Source organism: Gekko japonicus, unplaced genomic scaffold (genome assembly GCF_001447785.1).
Source record: "Gekko japonicus isolate JY-2015 unplaced genomic scaffold, Gekko_japonicus_V1.1 scaffold6, whole genome shotgun sequence".
Lineage (NCBI taxonomy): Eukaryota > Metazoa > Chordata > Lepidosauria > Squamata > Gekkonidae > Gekko > Gekko japonicus.
In genome coordinates, this window is record NW_015166417.1 from 2,391,280 (window position 1) to 2,403,200 (window position 11,921).

The window sequence follows — 11,921 nt, forward strand, 5'->3', positions numbered from 1 at the left end:
ATAGGCATGGAGGAGAGAAAGACAGAGAGAGGATGGCAGGAAGCAGAAAGAATGTGAGAGAAGTAGAGGGAGAGGGGAAGAAGCAGAGGTGGGGGGAATGGGATAGCTACTCCCACAAGTTTCTTGCAGGTCCTCACTTGTATTATCTAATCTGTCAGTGGTACTCCAAGGTCTGAGGCTGAGGTCTTTCACATAGGGTTGCCATTTTGCTGCTGGAAGTAGGGGACTTCCAGTGTCTATAGCAGTGGTGCTGAACCTATGGCACAGGTGCCAGAGGTGACACTCAGAGCCCTCTCTGTGGGCATGCGTGCCATTGACCCAGCCAGGCCCAGACCATCATTAAAGTGCCAAATTCTCTGCCAAATAATTTTAAGTAAATGAAAGTATTTGGGATTGCTTTCCTTACTTTGTTTGGATCATCTTAAGTTAATGTATGAGTTGTTTTTTCTAAAGTAAAACCTCAGCACTGAAGTTAAATTTGCGATAAATAAGTGGGTTTTGGGTCGCAGCTTGAGCACTTGGTCTCTAAAAGGTTCGCCATCACTGGTCTATAGGTTCCTTCCCACCACCACTTAGATGGGTGGCCATTAAAAAATGGTGGTGAAATGAGATGGTGATTGCCAGCATCCTGATGCACTGACATCATTTCCTGTTGCTAGTGATGTTTTAGCATTCAGTCAAAACTCTTAGCCAAATGCTAGAGCATTTGGACGAGGATGATCAGGGACCTGGAGACCAAGCCCTATGAAAAAAGGCTGAGGGACCTGGGAATGTTTAGTCTGGACAACAGGAGTTTTTTTGGGGGGGCATGATTGCTCTATTTAAGTATTTGAAGGCTGTAACTTAGAGGAGGGCAGGGAGCTGTTCCTTTTGGCAGCAGAGGATAGGACTCACAATAATGGGTTTAAATTAAGCACAGGAAGGTACCAGCTGGATATTAGGAAAAACTTTTTTACAGTAAGAGTTGTACCACAGTAGAATCAGCTGCCTAGGGAGGTGGTGAGCTCCCTCTACTGGTAGTCTCTAAGCAGCGGCTGGACAAACACTTGTCAGGGATACTCTAGGCTGATTCTGCATTGAGCAGGGGGTTGGACTAGACGGCCTGTATGGCCCCTTCCAACTCTGTGATTCTAAGATTGCCAGTGAGTGCTGACATCGCTTCCATTTGCATAGGAAGCTATGTCACCATGTTGCCAGCAACATCACTATGTTATCTGCAAAGCCCCACCCTTCATTGTGCGATCCTTTTAACTGGAGATGCTGGGAATAGAAAGAAAACGTTCTACCACTGAGCCACAGCCACTTCCCTATTAATGATTAGAGATCAACTTTTTTTGGAAGGAGACAGAACACACACTATATTGTTTCCAGTAAAGAACTCACCTATCTACTGCCTGTCCCTCAAAACACACAAGGTTCTTATGGCCTATCACCTCAGTTCAACAGCATTTACATTGTTTGTTGGTATTAGCATCAAGTCGCAGCTGACTCACGGTGACCTCAGGTGGGGTTTCCAAGGCAAGAGACGTTCCCAGCTGGTGTGCCATCGCCTGTCCCTGCATCACAACCTTGGTATTCCTTGGAGGTCTCCCATCCAACTACTAGCCAGGGCCAACCCTGCTTAGCTTCTGAGATCTGACGAGATCAGACCAGCCTGGGCTGTCCAAGTCAGGGCATTTAAACTGTACCCAGTCCTTAAGAAATCAATGTGCAGCTTGATTCCTTCTTCTGGTTCACAAAGGTGAAGTAACCTAAGAGTCGTTATTGCAGCACTATTTATTAGCATATGCCAGCTTGAGTTAAAATCAAAACCAGTTCTAAAATGTCAAGAGAAGCACAAATAGCACACCGTGGCTTGTCCGACGGCGTGACGCAAAACTCCGTTACAAATCAGAATCAGTGTTCTTCTTCTCATAAAGCAATGCTGTTTTAAATTAAGGCACAACGAATAAAGTAAACAGACAGCGGGATTTCACTCTCAAAACGACTTACTCTGAAGTAGCCACAAAGACTTTACTGGAACACTTCCAGAGTCAGCAGACTGAAGAATGTGGTCTATATCTGTTTAACTGTAATTTAAATTGTGAAACGTTTCGACCAAAATGATGTGCTAACAACTTGGTTCTGTTTTCCTTTTTCTACAAGTTTAGTTTCCTGCATTCAAAACAGAGAATGGTAATGCTCTGAAGCTGTTGCAGCTAATCTAAGCTGGACGCCTTTTATTTTCTTCAGAAGTTGGAGCTGATGCTTATAATAAGCACAGCTATACATCTTTCTATTTCCCTAGGGTCTCAAACAAGCTTTCCTTATTTTGATAATTAAACGAGTCTCATGTTGTTCAGCTACAATGGTTACTCAGGACAGGGCTGTACAAATCCAAATTTTAAAAACCCCATAATTAACATGTTCAAGGAAATAAACTATGGACAGAAACAGGAAGGAGCGTGTCTCTGCTTGTTTGCTTGCTGGTCCTGGGTATAAAGGACCAGTAATATGCTATAGTCAAATATATGGCAAGAAACATTATTGGCTTGGATCCTGCTAAACATTCCTCTGACAAAACAATTTCTGTTGGGGGGGAGGTATGACTGCCTTGCCTCCCCACTTCTGCTGCAGCTCAAAGTGTCCCTCCGTGCTCATCCTGGATGGGAGATTGATGAAAGCTGCTTATCCTTCCATTAACACAGATTCAGGTGGATAGCCGTGTTGGTCTGAAGCAGGACAAAGTTGGAGACCAGTGACACCTTTAAGTCCAACAAAGTTTTATGCATAGGGTTGCCAGACCCCCACCGGGGGCAGGGGAACCCCCACTTTCGTGAGGTGCTTCCCCACCACAAACAGCTGGCCGACGGGGGAAAATCCTAACCCCAACTGGCCCAAAAGGCAATGTGGTGATGTCACCTGGATGTGACATCATCACATCGCCAAAGCCGTGGAGGGATGCTCTTGTTTTTGGACAAAACTCTATGATAAAATTGCCTACAAACCATAGAGTTTTGCCCAAAAACTAGAGCATCACACCACCTCAATATCGGTGACGTGATAAAGTCACTTCTGGGTGATGTCATCATGCTGCACTCGCTTCATGCACATGCCTGAAGATCCTGGAACAGACCCAGGAGCGCCCAACAGCTGCCAGGCAGGACCTGCCAACCGTATTTATACAAGGTATAAGTTTTTGTGTGCATGCACACAAAGCTTATACCTTAAATAAAACTTTGTTGGTCTTAAAAGGGCCATTAGACTCAAACTTTGTTTTTACCCTTCCATCAGCAGTAAGGTTGGAACCCAGGCCATAGTATAAAGAAGCTACTTGTTAACAGAAGGATGGATCCAAAAACGCTTTTGTGTTATCGTAACACACTTTTGCTCATGCACCTAAGGAGCCCAGAATTTATGTGAATTTCGCACTGAAAGCGCAACCTCCCCCCCTCCCCCCCAGTGTATGCTGCATTTTCCTGTTTTCAAGGATCTGTACACTCTCGGGACCAAACAGAAAGTCCGCAGGTCTGACAAACGGACGCCAGTGCCATTTTAGAGTTGAACTTGGCCATTTTAAAAAGTGCTGCGTACATCCAATTCTGATTGGGCTTGCAGCACACCGAGACTAGGCGATATTGTGTCCCCCCCACACACACACACTTTTTCCAGTATCAAAAGAGCAGCCTTTTCAGAACTTGAAAATGTGCAGGAAGGTCAAGATCAGTTGGTCCTGCTGCGTTGCAGACCCAGCCAGGATTGGGTTCTCCTTGCATTTTTAAATGGCCAAGTTCAGCTCGAAAATGGCACAAGTGGCCACAGGCCAAATCCATGGTTGCTATAATGTCTAGTTTGGCCCTCCGAAGCAGCTTTTCCAGAGAGAGGCAGGAAAGATCAGTAGTGTGAGCGGAACTCTACTCATAGTTCTTTGCATCCATCTCCTGAAGTCAGTTATGAATAACATTTCTGACTGAACATGAGGCTTCTGCTGTGCCCTTACCTCCTTCTCCTATTCCTTTCTTTCTCCTTTTGCATGCTTAGAACCAATTACTTACTTCCTGGGTTAGGAAACAACTTTAATTTGTTGCTTCATCCAAATAGACAAGCTGTAGTTACTAACTTCTTCATACTAGGGAGCTCCAAAACACTTGTGCCTGGAGCCTCAGAAAAGTTCTGCATGATCCAAGATTCAGCTGAACAATGCTGAGTTTGTACTGTAATGCAGAGAGGCCTTTTGGATGAATACATTCAATATAATCCAACCACATAGTTATAGAAAAGGTGAATGCCTGCTTTTTATGATCTGTAAAGGGTTTTTTTTAGGGGTGGCATCAAATTTTAAATAATCTGTGTGACAGGAATTCAGACTGATCTAATAGTCAAGACCATCCCAGTTCTCTGGAACTTCTGTCCTTTTCAGAAGAAACACTTGAAGTGCTGGGTAGAGGCATGTAAGAGACGAATTAATCTACTTCACTCTGCTTATTGGGCATTCCAATCTCCTGAATTTTATTATCTAGAGTAAGCGGTTCAATGGTTCAGCCTCTCTAGCAGTCTACTTCACCAGTCCAAGGGTTACTAGTATTAATTCCAGTGAATATTCTCCCTTGTTCTTTATTGTTCAGAAGCTGTGAGAGCAGCTTCAAATGTCCTCATCACCAGTCCTGAAATGGTTGATTGAGAGGACCCATCTATTGAAAGTTGCTGCCCTTCAGGAGCCATTTGTTGGCTCCATTCATAAGCCTTGAAATCACACACCCAACTTAAATTTTTCCTGGCATGCTGATTTATAAGCCCACTTCCAAGGGCCTGGTGAACCACCCAGAGAGATGTCATGACCTGGCAGTTGGGAACTACCGCCACAGACTACACATTTTAAAGCCCTGTCACAGTGCAAACCTAAACAGAGTTATACCCTTCTAAATCCAATGAATGGGCTTAGAAGGATATGACTCTATTTAGGATTGCACTGTTAGTATATCACACTGTTTGAAGAAAACAGCCCAAGCATCCACAATGTAAAATAAGCAGGGAGAAAGAGTTTCCCCTGAAGTATTCATGCTTGTCCTTGGCTACGGGACAAGCAGTTTAAAGAACAAGGGAGCAGGTTTAGATAGGTTCGTAACATATTTTAAGAATAACACATCTAGAAACTTGGAGGGCGGGTTATAGCTGATCTTCTGGTCCATCCCTGTCCAAGGCTACTGAGAACCATCATGACCTCCCTTCATAACACCAAGGCAAACAACATGTGAAAACAAATCACATGACTTGCCTGACTCTGTGCCCCCCCCTCCCCGAATTTTGTCCTCCTGGTCACTCCTCCTGGCAATCCTTGACAATCAAGAGTCAGCATTCTGATTTTTAAAAACTTTTTCCTTTTCTGTTCAGATTAACGATAATGGTACAAGGATTCTAATTTCTTTACCCAATTAAGAGCTTGTGAATGGGGAACAACTTAGAACGCAGTGTCCCTTTGCAAGTGCTGCCATGGGTGGAGATCAGTCTCAAACAATAACAACTATCCCAGGCTATCAACTGTAAACATTTCTTACTACAAACCAGATAACACCAGCAATATTAATCAAAAACAATATTCATCAAATTCATCAAACAATATTTACCAAAGGATGCTATCACAGGAAATTGTCATATGACTTTATTAAGCCTTCTTTATAAATCCAGTTCATAATTTGTATGAAAATATTAATACAGCAATTTATAGGACCTAGTGGCTGGATTCCACTGGTGCGGTATATGCCTATTCTCATAAACAAATATGGTAGCAAACAAAAGTTAAGGCTCATGGTTCGTAACATATTTGGAAAACCACCTCAGCTGGGGGGGGGAGGAAAAACTTAAAGAAGTTAACATCTTTAAATACTCAGGCTTGGATCCTTGCGGAAGCACAAAGGACTTTAACCATGTAGTGGAAGGGACTGAAAATGTCTATCCATACCTCCATCTCATTGCAACCCCTGGAACCACGTTCTCTACCATTCACAAGGATCACGCAGTCCTCAGGAGTGCCTCCTCTGGAGACACATGAAAGGAGAAGCAGGAAAGCCATTCCTAGGAGCAGAGCTCTACTAATAGTGGGTTGGATTTAAGTCATATTCCTACTCCTGTGTCTAGGCTCCACAGTGTAATGGTTAGCACACCCTGGACTTTGGAACCATACTGAATATTATACAATTTCCCCCCATTCAAGATTTAATTCATTAGCAGATGCTGGATATAGGTAGTATTGTGGTATACGCTTAAGTATAATTACCAACCTCTATTTGTAAAAAAAATATTTCTTGTAGATGCATGTGAAGCAGAGTGAGACTATCCCAAATCCACTGGGCACATTTAGTCTTGGAGCCTTCCTGTAATACACAGTCCCTCAGCACCTCCTGTGATTTGCCTCTCATTCATTTTACCAAATCAGGAGCTGAAGTACACATAAAATGGCCCTACTTACTTCTGATCCATCAAATTTGGCAATCGATGGGAGCAATCCTCAACATTTTATTTAATAGGGCTTCCCCCCAGCAAACCATTCTTAGGACTGCATCCTATAAGAACTTACATCTTTATCCTTTGAGAACTTACAGCCATTTGTATGGAGAAGCTGTTTCACTGAGTTTAAAAGTGTTTATTTCTTAGTATGCATCCACTGTATTACACTCTCAGGGAGCAATCCCAAGCAGTCAACTCAGAAGCAAGTCCCATGCTATTCAATGGGTATTACCTCTAGGAAAGCATCATCAGGATTACACATTTAGTTAAGTAATAAGAAAATGTTATTATTTTTCATCTGATGAATATAATGTACGGTATCCTCAGTGGCAAAGTATGTCCTGTTTAGTACAACGTACCCTTTTTGTTCTAGTAAATCCATCAACTTTAGTTTGGTTCAAAGTGGGCAAAAAAGAATTGACATTCAATACTCTGACTTCATGCATATACATTTTACAGTGTTACATTGTGGGCACGATCCAACCAAAGTAGAGGTCCTATTGATGAACCTGAATTCTCAGTGCTGTCCTATTGAAACCATTAACATGTTAAGTTAAAATTAAAACTTTGACTAGATTGCACCCAATGTTCACAGAGTAATAGTAGTTATGACGTCTTGGGGACAAAACTTAAATTTTGTATTCATTCCATCCTACTTTTTCCAAAATCTGTACTTATACAATATAACATTAGCTACGTAAGAATTAGTATGATGATAAAAAATACTAATCAAATCTAATTTTTACAACTGATAGTGCTTTTCACCCAGGACTGTAATAGATCCACATTTTTCCCATGGATGACGACAGAACTTAGTATCTAAAAATGCTCATGTGAAGAATATAGCTCAAATGCTCAATATAGTTCACACACAAGCTGTAAAACAGATTTTAAACACTAAGCATAGATGAAAATCCAGACATGTACACATTGAAACATTTCCCCCCAATGTTTAAGAATTAAAGATAACAAACAGTTCCCTTACTTGAAGAAGTTAAAACAGAGGAAATCTCCTGTTGTAGGTAAGCTTTTAACCCATATCCCATAAACATTTTAAACTGACATTTCCCTTGTTAAATTTTTTTAAAAGAAAAACATTAAGCACTCTTCCCTTCAAAGGCAAACAGAGATGTGATACGAAGAGCTTACTGTGGATAGTGGTTTAATCAGGAAGTAGCCATTATCCTTTCGATACAGCACAGTGACAGCACTCCAGAACAACAAGCCGTGATATTTCTTTCTCTCAGTTAAGAGGAATGAAAGAACACATATTACTGTGTCCCAGCTTCACTGACCCCAGAGGTCAGCAGATGTCTATTATCAAAAGCTATCAAGAAGGCATAATCCAAGGCAAGCATTCAGAACGCTCTATTTGTGTAAACACCTAAAAATCTCCCTTAACTCAACCTCTCTCTCTCCCTGTGTTACTCACAAAACATGGCTGTCTTATTCAGAGATTAGCAATTATTGTAATGAGATACTGCCGGAGAGGGTCAAATAGTACTTCCTGCAGTTTACACATCTTGATTTCCTGGTAAACAAACTGAAAGGCAGGTGGAGCACTGAGATCACCGGTAAACATGCCTGTTCACGTGACCAAAACCAACCCAGGTGAAGTATGTGACTTGCAAAATATAAGACAGAAATTGTTCTACCTGAGATGTGGAAACACTCTACCTGAAAACAATAAAAGGCACTCTACCAAGCAAAATACTCCCCCCCTCCCTTTGATCATCAGATCGCTAGAAATATTTGGATTGCATTATATTTTCCTCTCAAGAGAAACCAAACCTAAGGACATTTAAATTAAGTATAAACGTTCACCCACAATAAAAAGAAACCATTGCCAAATTTCTCTGAGAACCAGGAAGCTGTATCAAGTTAAGATAAAAATCATGGCGCATAATTATATATCTTTCCTGGGAAAAACAATTGCACAAAAATGCTTAACAGTTCTACCTAAATTTATTATAAAAAGTTGCATCTTTTATTTTTCTGGAGAAACAGTTCCATCAGTCCCGAAAGAGAAGTATTACCAAAGATGCCCATGAAGCAGTAATAAAACATAACTTCTCGAAGGGCATGGGAAGTAAAATAAACATACAAAAAATATTCAAATACTGATTTGAGGAATACCTAAAGATCACTTAGTCCAGCCCTTTCTGGACATTCATCCCTATTCAGACAGAGCAATACAACAACTTCCTACATATAACCCCACAAGATTCCAACCTTGTTGTGCCATAGCAAGTTTCAAAGTTGCTCCATAACAGAGATGCTTACCAGTTAAAGGAATGTTTTAGTAAAGCAATTGGTTTTTGGTCATACAGAGAAGAAACACGAGTAAAACTGCCTGCCAGAATAGCACCAATGAAAACTGGCATTAAATTACCAACATTTGACTGGATTTTTTTTTACCTTCTTAACTAAACATACCCAGTACTTCTTTCTCCTTCCTCCCCATTATGACTGTCAAAATATAATTAGCTACAATAATTTTACAAAAAAGCTTGGTGGATGAAAACACCTTCCTAGATTTCTCAAGGTTACTGGAAGAACCAGTAATACCTTTTGGCGGGGTCATCAAATCACAGCCGACTTTTGGCAACCCTGTAGGGTTTTTAAGGCAAGAGATGTCCAGGAATGGTTTGCCATTGCTGGCCTCTGCATTGCAACCATGGTTATTCCTTGGTAGTCTCCCACGCAAATACTGATCAGGGGATCAGACCCTGCTTAGCTTCCAAGATCTGTTGAGATTGGGCTAGCCTGGCCTATCAAGGACAGGGCCAGTGTTCCCTCTAAGCTGAGTTGGTGTGAGCTTGCTCACAGTTTTTTAGCCTCTGGCACACACCTTTTTGTCTTAGCTCAGGAAGGATGGCTCCAGAGCAAACTGATTTATGCAATAGCCAAATTGCTCGCTCACAACTTTAATGCCAGTAGCTCACAAAGCAGAATTTTTGCTCACAAGACTCCACATCTTAGAGGGAACATTGGACAGGGAATATCTTATCACTAATAAATGATGTCACAACATTGTTGTGTATAACAAAGTGGGGGAGAACTCAACACAGGGATGCCATTTTCAGCGTCAACGTGTGTCCAATGTAACATAAAGAGCATAAATTTTCCTAAGAGGAGGAAGCAATTGTGGCCAGTTCCCCATTACCACTGCAGACCTCCACTAGGATGTTCCAAACGATCCAAGGATTCCCAGGAACAAAAATTGTGGGAGGGGGGTTCCACTGGCCTGTATTGGGAAGGGAAAATCAGCAGAACATGCCTCCATCTCTTAAGGGCCCTGCACGGTTGGACATAGGCCCTTAACTTGAATGAATGTAACCAATAATCAGTTAAGAACATAACTCCCATGTGCTTGCTAACCCTGCAAACAGGAAATATGCTAAAGGCAGGCAGGGGATAAAGGCAGCTTACCCAGAGAGGGTGGAGTCTCTGCAAGAAGAAAACAACTATCCATCCTCATCATTTTCCCTAACAACAATTACAACTGAGTACTGAGTGAATAATTTTGCAAATCCTGTCACCATATAGTTATGCTTCAGAGACAGAGAACTCGTTAAGCAAAGTCTTTTACTAGTTAGGAGACTGATGTGCATCTTATACTGGACATTAGTTTTGCACGCACAAGTGCTATCCACCTACCAAGTTAGTTTTCACATCCTGGCACAAACTAATTTATTGACCTGTGGTTTTAAGAAGGAATTAGACAAACTAATGGTGGAGAATTCCATGAATTGCTACTAGCCATGGTGAGGAAACAGAACATCCCCATATAAAGGTAGCAAACTTCACTATGAGGCACCATCAGGGTTTGCCTTGTTGGCCTCAGTTCATTTTTAGATGACTACTGTGTGAAACAGGATGCTGGACTAGAGATGTGAAGGCCCAGGGGGGAAAACACAAGAAAAACTGGGGAAATTATATTTTCCCCCACATTTTCCCCCAAGGGACCCCCCAAAAAATATTTCAAATGGAAAAACTGAGACATTTGGGGAAGGACTGAAAAAAATCCCATGAAATATTTTCCGTTTTAGAATAAGTAGAATGCTTCTTATGGCAAGGATTTTCATACTTAAAATAGATAGCATGAAGACCTCTGAGAACGTTTTCAGTTTTTCCAATGGAAAAATTGGGGAAATTTGCAGAACACTGGAAAAAATGCTTTGGGGGAGGAAATGTATGAAATGAAATGAAAGATGAGGTTTTTACTTAAAATGAGTACAATGAATTTTTTTAGTAAAACTATGGGGAATTTCACATTACCCAGTTTCACCCAGTTTCAAGCCGGCAATCATCTGTTTTGAAGTGAACCGGTACAGGGCTGCCATTTCACACAGGGCTTGCCCCTACCGGAAAGGAGCCGGATCAGAAGCGGTTTGGCATTTCAGACTTGCACCGCTTTGTTTTCCCGCCGTTTTCCTCCCGCGCGGGTGATCGATTTTTTAAATGTTCAATTTATAGCGCTATAGCAGTATAACAAAACACTCCATGCATTCCAATGGGACTGATATAATGCTATTCCGTTATAGCGCTATAGCGCTATAATGCTATAAATCGGACATTCAAAAAAAAAACAGCCGGAGATCGCCCACGCGGGCGAAAAAAGGTGGGGAAAAAGCGTATCGGAACCGGGAGAGGGCACTGGAGACCACTTGGAAGTGGATGACAGGTAAAACGCTTCAGTCCCGGTTCCTAAACGGGACTGAAGCGTTTGTGTATGAAATGGAAAATAGATTCCGGAAGGGAACCGGTTCTCAAACGGGTTCTGTCTGAAATGACAGACCAGAACCTGTTTGAGAACCGGTTCCCTTCCGGAATCTATCGCCTGTCTGAAATTCCCCATTATGTAAGACAGAATTAGATATAATGCATTACTAAAGGAGTTCAGTGTTTTCAATTATTTGTTTTGTTTACTACATAATTTGTTTTCTACCTTCAATTTTTATTTTTCTTCCCTTTTGCAACTCTTTCTCACATTTTTAATTGGGTCTATTTTTATTGGGTCTATTTGCATTTTATGTTGCTAGATCCATAAAAGATACTTCGGTTTGAAAGGAAAGTAAGTATTGCATATATTTAAATTTTCCCCAACATTTGTTTTTCCCCACCCCAAACATTCCTAAAATTTTACATCTCTGTGCTGGATTAGATGGACCACTGGTCTGATCCATTAGGGCTTATGTACCTATCAATAATTAAACCCTGAATGTCTAGAGTCAGACAGACAGTACATTTTGAACTCTTGTAGGATGTGCATATTTGTAGGTTCTGCATATTTATCCATGATTTATTTATGTACCTATATTTTTTTTGTCAAGTCATAGAGTTTATAGGGTTTTCAAGGCAACAGGCGTTCAGAGGTGGTTTGCCATTGCCTGCCTCAATGTCATAATCCTGGTATTCCTTGGTGGTCTCCCATC

At 41.4% G+C, this 11,921-nt stretch overlaps 1 protein-coding gene across 1 annotated transcript in view; it reads right to left on the reverse strand.

Annotated features, from left to right (window-relative positions):
- Positions 1 to 7,824, reverse strand: part of BAZ2B (bromodomain adjacent to zinc finger domain 2B) — a 160,571-nt gene extending 152,747 nt beyond the window's left edge. Inside the window, exon 1 of the mRNA XM_015411533.1 lies at positions 7,633 to 7,824. The gene's annotated coding sequence lies outside the window, so the exon portion shown is untranslated. The remainder of the gene's footprint in view (positions 1 to 7,632) is intronic.
- Positions 7,825 to 11,921: the final 4,097 nt, after the last annotated feature.